Source organism: Bos grunniens, chromosome 20 (assembly GCF_055505025.1).
Source record: "Bos grunniens cultivar Pamir isolate PY7600 chromosome 20, Bosgru_T2T1.0, whole genome shotgun sequence".
NCBI lineage: Eukaryota > Metazoa > Chordata > Mammalia > Artiodactyla > Bovidae > Bos > Bos grunniens.
In genome coordinates this window covers 9,385,502-9,397,194 of record NC_141184.1, presented here as the reverse complement: position 1 = coordinate 9,397,194, position 11,693 = coordinate 9,385,502, and the positions used below count along the sequence as shown (strand labels likewise).

General features: G+C 43.4%; 1 long non-coding RNA gene across 2 annotated transcripts in view; it reads right to left on the bottom strand.

The window, feature by feature from the left end:
- The window catches only part of LOC147350087 (uncharacterized), a 33,589-nt gene that overhangs the window by 20,877 nt on the left and 1,019 nt on the right, over positions 1-11,693 (bottom strand). The window lies entirely within an intron of this gene.

The window sequence follows — 11,693 nt, the reverse complement described above, 5'->3', positions numbered from 1 at the left end:
TCCCATAGAGTTTTCCAGGCAATAGTACTGGAGAAGGTTGCCATTTTCTACTCCAAGGGATCTTCCTGACTCAGGAATGAACCCACACCTCTTGGGTCTCCTGCATTGGCAAGTGAATTCTTTACCACGGGGCCACCTGGGAATCCTTATAAATCTATAAAATAACCATATTTAAAACCCTTTCTGAGACACGTGTACCCCAATGTTCATCACAGTACTGTTTACAATAGCCAGGACATGGAAGCAACCTAGATGTCCATCGGCAGACGAATGGATAAGAAAGCTGTGGTACATATACACAATGGAGTATTACTCAGCTATCAAAAAGAATGCATTTAAATCAGTTCTAATGAGGTGGATGAAACTGGAGCCTATTATACAGAGTGAAGTAAGTCAGAAAGAAAAACACCAATACACATATATATGGAATTTAGAAAGATGGTAACAATGACCCTATATGTGAGACAGCAAGAGACATAGATGAACAGACTTTTAGACTCTGTGGAAGACGTGGGTGGGATGATCTGAGAGAATAGCATTGAAACATGTATATTATCATATGTGAAATAGATCACCAGTCCAGGTTCCATGTATGACAGGGTGCTCAGGGCTGGTGCGCTGGGATGACCTTGAGGGATGGGATGGGAGGGAGGTGGGAGGGGGGTTCAAGATGGGGAACACATGTACACCCATGGCTGATTCATGTCAATATATGGCAAAAACCACTACAATATTGTAAAGTAATTAGCCTCCAATTAAAGTAAATAAATAAAAAATTTTTAATCCAGTAACAAAAAAATACAAAAAATAAATAAATAAATAAATAAATAAAACCCTTTCTATTGGGGAGGTGATCTAGGTGAACATCATCAACATAAAAATGAAACTTCACTTATGTGGCCTTCCATCCCAAAACTCATAACCTCTGTTTAACAATGAAACAACAAGCAAACATAAATTGAAGGATAATTTACAAGATGACATAGTAAGCAAGAATCCTTATCTATTTTTTTCCTGGAAGCCTGAGGGAACATACAAAGAATAAATGATAGACTCTAATGCCTCCAGGATTATTGATATATAGTGATTCACTTTCTCCTTTGGACATAGAGAATACTTCTATTTAGGTTTTCCAAAGTATATTGTTATCATCATTTTTCAAAACGTATTCATAGATAGTATTTCTTGAAAGCACTCAAGACATTCAGATTGCCTAATGAGAAAAAGGCACAGTATGCAGTTTGGAAGAGAAAAATGTGGCCAAGAGTATCCTGTTTGAGGTTTTTGCCATTCCTTACTTAAAAGCCTGTAAAAAATGGGTTTTTTTAGTTCTGTGGAAAATGCCATTAGAATTCTGATAGGAATTGCACTGATCCAAAGATGGCTTTGGGTATTATGGACATTTTTAACAATATTGATCTTTCCAATCTATGAACAAGGGATATCTTTTCATTTGTTTGTGTTTTCTTCAATTTCTTCCATCAAAGTCTTGTGGTTTTCATATTCATTTCCTTGGTCATATTCCTATTTTATTGTTTTGCTGGAATTGTGAATGGGAAAGACCTTAAGGGCGTTATACTAAGTAAGATAAGTCAAACAGAGAAAGATAAATATTGTATGACATCACTTACATGTGGACTCTAAAGGAGCTAAACTCATAAAAACAGGAGTAGAATGGTGAGGGTAGGGGGGAGTGGGGAATGGGAGAAATCTTGTTCAACGTACAAATTTGAAAAGTGAAAGTGTAAGTCACTCAGTCATGTCTGAATCTTTGTGACCCCAGGGACTGTAACCCGTCAGGCTCCTCCGTCCACAGAATTCTCCTGGCTAGAATACTGGAGTGGGTAGCCATTCCATTCTCCAGGGGATATTCCCAGGGATCGAACCAGGGTCTCCTGCACTGCAGGTGGATTCTTTACCTTCTGAGCCCCCAGAACTAGCAGATAAAATGTCTTGGAGATCTAACACACAGGATAGTGATTATAGTATCTGTATTCTAAACATCACAGTTCCTAGAAGACTACATTTTAATTGCTCTTACCACAAAAAAAAGAGAGAGAGAGAGAGAGAAATGATAATTATATGACATTATAGAGGTGTTAGCTAACGCTAAGGTGGTAATCATCCTTTGATATATAAATGTATGAAATCAACACATCATAAGTGTTAAACTTACACAATGCTGTATGTCAATTACATCTCAATTTTTCAAGCCTGTGCAAGGCAGCCCTTTTGAAAAATCATGTCAGCGACACTATTAAAACTCGAAGACTGCTCAGACTGCCTTTTCAAAGGCAAACAGCACAGCGGGTGAGTTGTGTGAATCCAGAAACAGCTGTCATGAGTAGGGAAGCCCAGTCAGTGGGGGCTGCTTCTATCTCTGAAGGCCATCCTCACACTTCCCTCCCAGCTGTCATCGCTGGCCCAAGGCCAGTGAGTCAGCCTAAAAGAGGGGAGCCCCTGAGAGTCCCCCTGCTGCCTTGGGCCAAGCCGAGGCAACACCCCCAAGCCATTGTAATCCTGGCCAGTTGTAGGGTAGACATTACCACTGACTACAGTGTGGTGATTGTATTTTAATCCAAACATAAATATTTTTCTTATTGTTAAATCAACAAGTGTCTGAAGAATGATCTAGGACAGCAGTTCTCAAAGTGTGGTCCATGGAGGTTTTCTATCTATCCACGGCACTTGTGAGGTCAAAACGAATGTTTTTAAATACTACTGAAATGTTATTTGCTTTTCTTTCCCCCCTCTTATTCTCTCTTAAGTGTACAAGGAAGTTTTCCAGAGGTTGTGTGTGTTAGTTGCTCAGTTGTGTCCAATTCTTTTGCAACCCCATGGACTGCAGCCCACCAGGCTCCTCTGTCCATGGGATTTTCCAGGCAAGAATACTGGAGTGGGTTGCCCTCCCTTCTCCTTCCCAGAGGTTACATGACATGATATTGCAAGAGACTGAATGCAGAGGCAGAGGTAAGAGCCAGCGGTCTCTTCAGCGGGACTTAAACCAGGACCTTCTGGTGCATCATTACTCCCACCTCACGTCAGGCCGGACCAACCAGGCCTCTGGCACGTGGGCTGCTGTTCCCTCCATGTTTCTCTCCTGGGGTAACGCCCTCCTGCTGCCTTCTGTCACCAGGAAGGTTCTGTTCCACACACTCCCTCCCTCAAAACCTATTCCTTATCACTATTCCTACCCACTCACAAACCTGCGGGAATCTCCTTTCTGTCCTAGAACTTTCATTGTCTGTTTTGTATTTTAAAATAAATGTCTAGTTGGATGTTGATCTAAAATCTCTAACAAGTAATGTGCTTTGGCTAAACTCATGCTTAGCCCTTTAAAGTGTAGCCAGAACTTTCAATGTGGTGTCACGTGTATAATACTTTCTGTGAACATTCTAGAGGGGCATGTTACGATCCCCACCTTTAGGTGAGGGCGCTGAGGCGCACAGCGAGTGGTTTCTCTGATGTTGCACATTTCGTGTGTGAGAAGGCTGACTCAAACCTCAGCCATTCACAGGTTCTCCTCCTCAGACTGATTTCACATGGAAAGCTGAGTCGAGGCTTCTGGGCCTGAAGAGAAAGGAGTGAAGCCTAAGTGTCCTTTGGCTGGTCATCTGTCACTTAAGCTCTCTAAATGTGACATACTCACAGCCTTTCACACACACGCACACACAAACTAAGAAGAAAAGGGTAAAATAATGTCTTAGTACCACTAAACCTGGATGAAAGTGAAAGTTGCTGGGTTGTGTCTGACTCTTTGCAACCCCATGGACTATACAGTCCATGGAATTCTCCAGGCCAGAACACTAGAGTGGGTAGCCTTTCCCTTCTCCAAGGGATCTTCCCAACCCAGGTCTCCTGCATTGCAGGCAGAGTCTTTGCTAGCTGAGCCACCAGAGAAGTCCAAGAATACTGGAGTGGGTAGCCTATCCCTTATCCAGCAGAGCTTCCAGACCCAGGAATCGAACCGGGGTCTCCTGCACTGCAAGTGGATTCTTTACCAACTGAGCTATCTGGGAACCTGGCTAGATTCTTTAAAAAGAAAAAAAAAGCTAACAAAAGTACGTTGTTCTTCTATTTCAGGTTTCATACTCCCTTGAGATGATTTTATCCTGCTGAAAGCCTCTTTATTCTTGATATCTTTGTCATGTTTGTTTTTCGTACTTATAGCAATTCATATACGCTTGTAGGATATTTTATACAAGGGATAAATGCTAAGACATAATACTGAGTAACTATTTGAATCCCCGCGTGAGAGGTGTATTATTGCCTCCACTATAATCACAGAATGTGGAAGTAGCTTGCGCAAGGTCAAATAATGACTCAGTGAAACAGCCAGAAACAAAGTTATCCCTACCCTCCACCCTCATTTCTTGCTAAAACACATTTTTCATAAAGAACTTACGTAGCATTTGCAATTCTGTGCCAAATCAGTATTCATGGTTGTCGTATTCCCATCTTTTTTGCAGTTTCTATTTTCCAACTTCCAAATAAAGATAAGAGGAATATTTTGCTGAGATTTGAGCTGTTTTTTTTTTTTCTTCAGATATCCTTAGCTAAAGGATGACCTCAGATGTGATGAAAAGTGACCTTAAGATCCTATACCAGCTGTTGAATCACTTTTGCAAAATGCCTCAAAATGCTTTTCAATTACCCTGTGACTAACTGACAAGTTGGGGTCCAATGAAACCCTGAAGGACTCCGTGTGTGTGTGTGTGTTTGTGTGTGTGTGAGAGAGACAGAGAGAGAGAGAGCCGGAGGGAGGGAACGAAATAGCCCACCATTCTTATTTGGCTTTGGGACATGCTTATCTATCTTCTTCAAGTATTGTATGTGACTTGTGGGTGTCAAAGAAATTATATTTAAATAAATATTACTTAAACCCCCACAACATAATATACTGAGAAACATCCTGGATGTTACAAAGCAAAGTTCAGAGTGGCTGCTGCCCTCACCTTCCAAGCAAAATCAACAATGGAAGAGAAATCCTGTGAGGTGAGTCACAATATAAAAATTCTCATCCATTAGACAACAGCACAAGAAGACAGAGGCATGGGTCAGCACGAAATGAAAACGCAATGTTCATCAAACTGATTGATAGGTGCGGTTATTTTAAAACACCGTGGGATAATTCTTGTATTTAATGAATACAACCCAGACAGCATATTAAAAAGCAGAGACAATACTTTGCAAACAAAGGTCCATCTAGTCAAGGCTACGGTTTTTCCAGTGGTCATGTATGGATGTGAGAGTTGGACTATAAAGAAAGCTGAGCACCGAAGAATTGATGCTTTTGAACTGTGGTGTTGGAGAAGACTCTTGAGAGTCCCTTGGACTCCAAGGAGATCCAACCAGTCCATCCTAGAGGAGATCAGACCTAAGTGTTCATTGGAAGGACTGATGTTGAAGCTGAAACTCCAATACTTTGACCACCTGATGCGAAGAGCTGACTCATTTGAAAAGACCCTGATGCTGGGAAAGATTGAGGGCAGGAGGAGAAGGGGATGACAGAGGATGAGATGGTTGGATGGCATCACCAACTCAATGGACATGAGTTTGAGCAAGCTCCAGGAGTTGAGGATGGACAGGGAGGCCTGGCATGCTGCAGTCCATGGGGTCACAAAGAGTCAGACACGACTGAGAGACTGAACTGAGCTGAACTGAATAAGAACTGCATATAGACTGCATCACCGACTTAATGAACGTGAATCTGAGCAAACTCCAGGAGATGATGAAGGACAGGGAAGCTTGGCATGCTGCAGTCTATGGGGTCACAAAGAGTTGGTCTATGACTTAGTGACTGAACAACAACAACGAGAACTTCTTCTGCAGTAACAGCAGTACATACCATAGTACATTCTACTTATAAAGCACTTTTAAAGGTGCATCCAAGGACCGTGGCAAGAGCTGGGCTCTCCTGGGTCTCCCCAATTAGCTACCAGTCCCTGTGCTTGGCCTTTCACATCCCTGAGGACCAGCCCGAGTTTGGCCTTTCATAGACTTGGCTCCTTCATCCTTGAGGGCAGAGAAGCTCTGGTATCTCAGGATCTTATGGAGAGCAGATGATGGAGAGCTATATGGGTGTGCAGGGGGCACTGGGAAGGCCCTGGATTCTCCAGGCCTGAGGGAGGGCAGCGTTCACATCTCCAACTTGCAGATAAGGAAACTGAGGTTTGGAATGTTTCAGGGACGTAACTGAAGGCACAAAACACACACACACAGAGGAGAGAATCTGCATTTTCTGTTTCTTCTTTGAATACTTTTCCAGTGTTTACAGCATTCATATTAAGTAGTGTCTTAGATTCAGTGCCATTTTCCCCAGTATCATTTGGGATGACAAGAGAGCCTTCTTAAGAGAGGAAGGGAAAATTAGCTCCCAAAACTTACTTTAAAAGGCAGCCAGTGGTGGGAGGCAATGGGTTTGGGGCTTAATGCTCTGGTTTCTGGTACCAGGACGCACTCAACAGGGTTGTGTCCCACATAAGTCCAACGATCCTTTCTTTTCCCTTTTGTTTGCCTTTTTTCTTGGTAAAAATGGGTCAGCCTATCTTACTCCCAGAGGTATGGTGCACTTGTAAGATTATTCACTCAGGAATTCTAATATTTATTGTGTGCACATCCACATAAAGAGTTGTGTCTGACATTTATCCTCAGGATAGAGGACTTGTGTGCCTGGACACACACACACACACACACACACACACACATGAACATATAACACACAGAGGGACAAATGTACTTATGAGTGAAAGTAGAGTATCAGAAGAGACTCACGGCCACCTGAACTCGCGCCATCTCCATTTGCTGTTGCTGTTGAATCACGAAGTTCCATCCAACGCCGCGACCCCATAGACTGCAGCACGCCAGGCTCCTCTCTCCTCCGTGACTGTGTTTAGTTCTCATTCTGTGTGTAGACCTCATTTGCTGCTCTTCATTTATGCAACAGTTGTGAGAAAGTAAATGTATCTACACTCCAGAATGATGGGGGAGAATGTCTATCTGTGCCCACCCCGGTTTTGGGTGCTGAGAATGCAGCGGGCAAGCTGGACAGGAACTCTCTCCTTGTGGGGCTGAAACGGACTGTGCATCAGAGGAGAAAGACAGCAATGCCCAGGCAGAGAGATGATTGATGAGGATGAAGACAAAGTGGTGAGAGTCAAGGGCCTGGGCTGCCTTCTCTAGATCAGGACCTTCTCTAGGTCAGGCTAGGCTCTTTCAAACCCTTACTGAAGAATGGGGAGGTGTTAGCCATGCAAGAATCTGGAGGAGACGATCCTAGGTGGAGGGAACAGCTAATGTTAAGGCCCAGAGGGAAGGACTAGCTTGTCACATGGGAGGAACATCAGAGAGGCCAGTGTCCAGAGTCGCTGTTACAGAGGAGCTTCTGGGGACAGGCAGGGCCCCATCACCGGGGAGGGGTTGTATTTAGCTGCATGTAAAGATACCATCCACAGAGGCTGGATCTAACAGGGGACTGTTTTCCACAACAGTCTGGAGGCAGGGTCAGCTGCTCTGTAAAGCCTCCACAGAATCTCAAAGCCCCACCTCCATCTGTCTTCCTGCTCTGCCACCTCTTGCATATGGCTTATATGCCTTTGGTTGCCTCATGGGTGCAGTACAATCACTCTGGCTTCTACCTTCTGTATGAATTCAAGGCCATCTGAACAATGAAGTCAACAGGAAGAAAAGTGGTCCTCTTTCAAAAATGTAGAAACTTCCCCAGAAAACCCCAGTCAACTTCCACTTGTATTTCAATGGCCGGAACTGTCTCTTGACCACTCCTAGCTGCAAGGGAAATATCGGTACTTCTTTTCAAGCTCAATTCCTTAAATAACAGTATTTTCTGCAGCAAAATGCAAGGGATTAGGCAGGTACTCCCATCATAATGAATAGTCCGGATTCTCCTTTAGATGGGAAGGTCTCTGTGGGTAGGTGGGTGACTCAAGAGTTCAGGTTCTACATATAAAACTAGGCACAGCTGTTATACCAGAAGGTCTTGATCAGTGTAGTCCCAAAACAGGTCTCAGGCAAGTATATGGATACTCTCAGTCCTCACTGCAGCCCAGTGGGGACCAGAGCCTCCAGGGCCCCTGGGTAGTTAATTCCTTCCTCAGAAGGTTCCTTACCTCCAGGGTTACTTGCAGTATCATGGGTCACTGAATCTAAACTGCCATCACTCTTAACATATGACTTTATGTGCCACTAAGGGGAAAAAAGCCATACCAAAATCAGATTGGTTATATTCTTTGCAGCCAAAGATGGAGAAGCTCTATACAGTCAGCAAAAACAAGACCGGGAACCAACTGTGGCTCAGATGATGAACTCCTTATAGCAAAATTCAGACTTAAATTGAAGAAAGTAGGGAAAACCACTAGACCATTCAGGTATGACCTAAATCAAATCCCTTACGATTACACAGTGGAAGTTACAAATAGATCCAAGGGATTAGATCTGATAGACAGTGCCTGAAAACTATGGACGTAGGTCCATGACATTGTACAGGAGGCAGGGATCAATACCTCGCCCAAGAAAAAGAAATGCAAGGCAAAATGGTTGTCTGAGGAGGCCTTACAAATAACTGAGAAAAGAAGAGAAGCAAAAGGCAAAGGAGAAAAGGAAAGATATACCCATCTGAATGCAGAGTTCCATAGAATAGCAAGGAGAGATAAGAAAGCCTTCCTCAGTGATCAATGCAAAGAAATAGAGGAAAATAATAGAATGAGAAAGACTAGAGATCTCTTCAAGAAAATTAGAGATACCAAGGGAACATTTCATGCAAAAATGGAAACAATAAAGGACAGAAATAGTATGGACCTAATAGAAGCAGAAGATATTAAGAAGTGGCAAGAATACACAGAAAAACTATACAAAAAAACATGGCTTAATGACCCAGATAACCATGATGGTGTGATCACTCACCTAGAGCCAGACATCCTGGAATGTGAAGACAAGTGGGGCTTAGGAAACATCACTAGGAACAAAGCTAATCGATGTGATAGAATTCCAGCTGAGCTATTTCAAATCCTAAAAGATGATGCTGTGAAAGTTCTGCACTCAATATGCCAGCAAATTTAGAAAACTCAGCAGTGGCCCCAGGACTGGAAAGGGTCAGTTTTCATTCCAATCCCAAAGAAAAGCAATGCCAAAGAATGTTCAAACTACCGCACAGTTGCACTCATCTCACATGCCAGCAAAGTAATGCTCAAAATTCTCCAAGTGAGGCTTGAATAGTACATGAACCAAGACCTTCCAGATGTTCAATCTGGATTTAGAAATGGCAGAGGAACCAGAGATCACATTGCCAATATCCACTGGACCATCGAAAAAGCAAGAGTCCCAGAAAACACCTACTTCTGCTTTATAGACTATGCCAAAGCCTTTGACCATGTGGATCACAGCAAACTGTGGAACATTCTTAAAGAGATAGGAATACCTGAGCATCTTACCTGCCTCCTGAAAAATTTGTATGCAGGTCCAGGAGCAACAGCTAGAACTGGGCACGGGACAACAGACTGGTTCCAAATCGGGAAAGGAGTATGTCAAGGCTGTATATTGTCACCCTGCTTATTTAACTTCTATGTAGAGTACATCATGTGAAATGTTGGGCTGGATGAAGCACAGCTGGAATCAAGATTGCCGCGAGAAATATCAATAACCTCAGATATACAGATGACACCACCCTTATGGCAGAAAATGAAGAACTAAAGAGCCTCTTGATTAAAGTGGAAGAGGAGAGTGGAAAAGTTGGCTTAAAACTCAACATTCAAAGAACTGATCATGGCATCCAGTCCCATCACGTCACGGCAAATAGATGGGGAAACAATGGAAACAGTGATAGGCTTTATTTTCTTGGGCTCCAAAATCACTGCAGATGGTGACTGCAGCCACAAAATTAAAAAATAAAAGATGCTTACTCCTTGGAAGAAAAGCTATGACCAACTTAGACAGTACATTTAAAAGCAGAGACATTACTTTTCCAACAAAGGTCCATCTAGTCAAAACTATGTTTTTCCCAGTAGTCATGTATGGATATGAGAGTTGGACCATAAAGAAAGCTGAGTGCCAAAGAATTGATGCTCTTGAACTGAGGTGTTGGAGAAAACTCTTGAGAGTTCCTTGAACTGCAAGGAGATCCAACCAGTCCATCCTAAAGGAAATCAGTCCTGAATACTTATTGGAAAGACTGATGCTGAAGTTGAAGCTCCAATACTTTGGCCACTTGATACAAAGAACTGACTCACTGGAAAAGACCCTGATGCTGGGAAAGACTGAAAGCAAAAGGAGAAAGAGGTGGCAGAGGATGATGCTTAAATAGAATCACTGACTCAATGGACATGAGTTTGAGCAGGTTCCGGGAGTTGGTGATAGACAGGCAAGCTTGGCGTGCTGCAGTCCATGGGGTTGCAAAGAGTCAGACATGACTGAGTGACTGAATTGACTGACTGAAGGGGAAAAAATGAGTCCAGTTAAACTATAACACAGTGTTTTCTAACCCAGAATGTTTTTCCTGTACTTCTTAGAAATGGTTCTTTTAGACTTAAGTTTTTAACTATATAGCACTCACAGAAATTATTCTTACAATTAATTTGGTTACATGTCCTTCAAGTGTCTATTTAGACTCCAGATCGTCAGTGTCTGTGTATTCCTCAGTATGTTCTATCAATAGTGTTGGTGATGGAGCATCTCTTCAAAGTGTCCCACTATTGATTTCGGATTTTCTTCTAAGCTGCTGACACCTGTCTGCAAGTTTGGATGTGAATGCAAGACAATGACAACTACATCATGACTGCTGCCTGGCCAACAGCTCTCTTGCTAGTAGTGCCACTGAAATGGGGGGAATAGTTCCAGTTCCACCTTTAGTGTGTGCATTTCTACACGTGCCCTGAAGCAAAGAGCTGGGCAGCACTGGGTGAGACCTCCAGTTAGGGAGGCTGAGGGAGCAGTGGAATGTGAGCCTGGCGCTTAGTGGAGGGACAGGTGTAGAAAGATAGGTTTGCAGATTTGTGACCCACAAGCACACAGATAATGGGCCTCATGGGCCAAGGAAGCCAAGGCAAGGCGGAGAAAAGGGTTGGTGTTGAGCCTTGGGATTCTCAAGTGTTTAGAAACCTACAAGAGGAGCCAACCAACACCACTGAGAATTAGCAGCAGGTATCCAGTCCAAACCCTGGATATCAAGGCAGTGATAGCGAAGCCTGATGTCAGTTAACGAAGAGGGGCACAGTCAGCGAGGTCAAGTGCTGCCCAGAAGTCAATGAGGATGAGAGCTGAAGAGTGACCACTGGACTGGGCAGCAGAGAGGACATGAGTGATGTTGATAAATGGACCTTCCTGGTGGGTGGCAGCCTCTGTGGAGCTGGATGACAAACAGATGGATTGGACTGGGTTGAGGAGTGAGAGTGGGTGAGGTGGTCTTCAAGCAGCTGTGCTGTCAAAGCTAGACATACGGCCGAGAGAGATCGCGGTGTTTCCATTTCAAAACCACATGACATGTGTGGATACTAACAGTACAGTGGGATTGACTGTGCAGGAGAGGATACGAGTCGTGGCAAAGTGCTTGAGAAGGTGAGAAGGACGTGATTCAGAGTACGAGACCAACTCAGCTTTGGGCAGAATCAAGACCCATTGCAAAGCCATCATCTTGGCACAAACGCACAACCTTCCAAAACCTTTATCCAGGTTTCCAGGCTTCA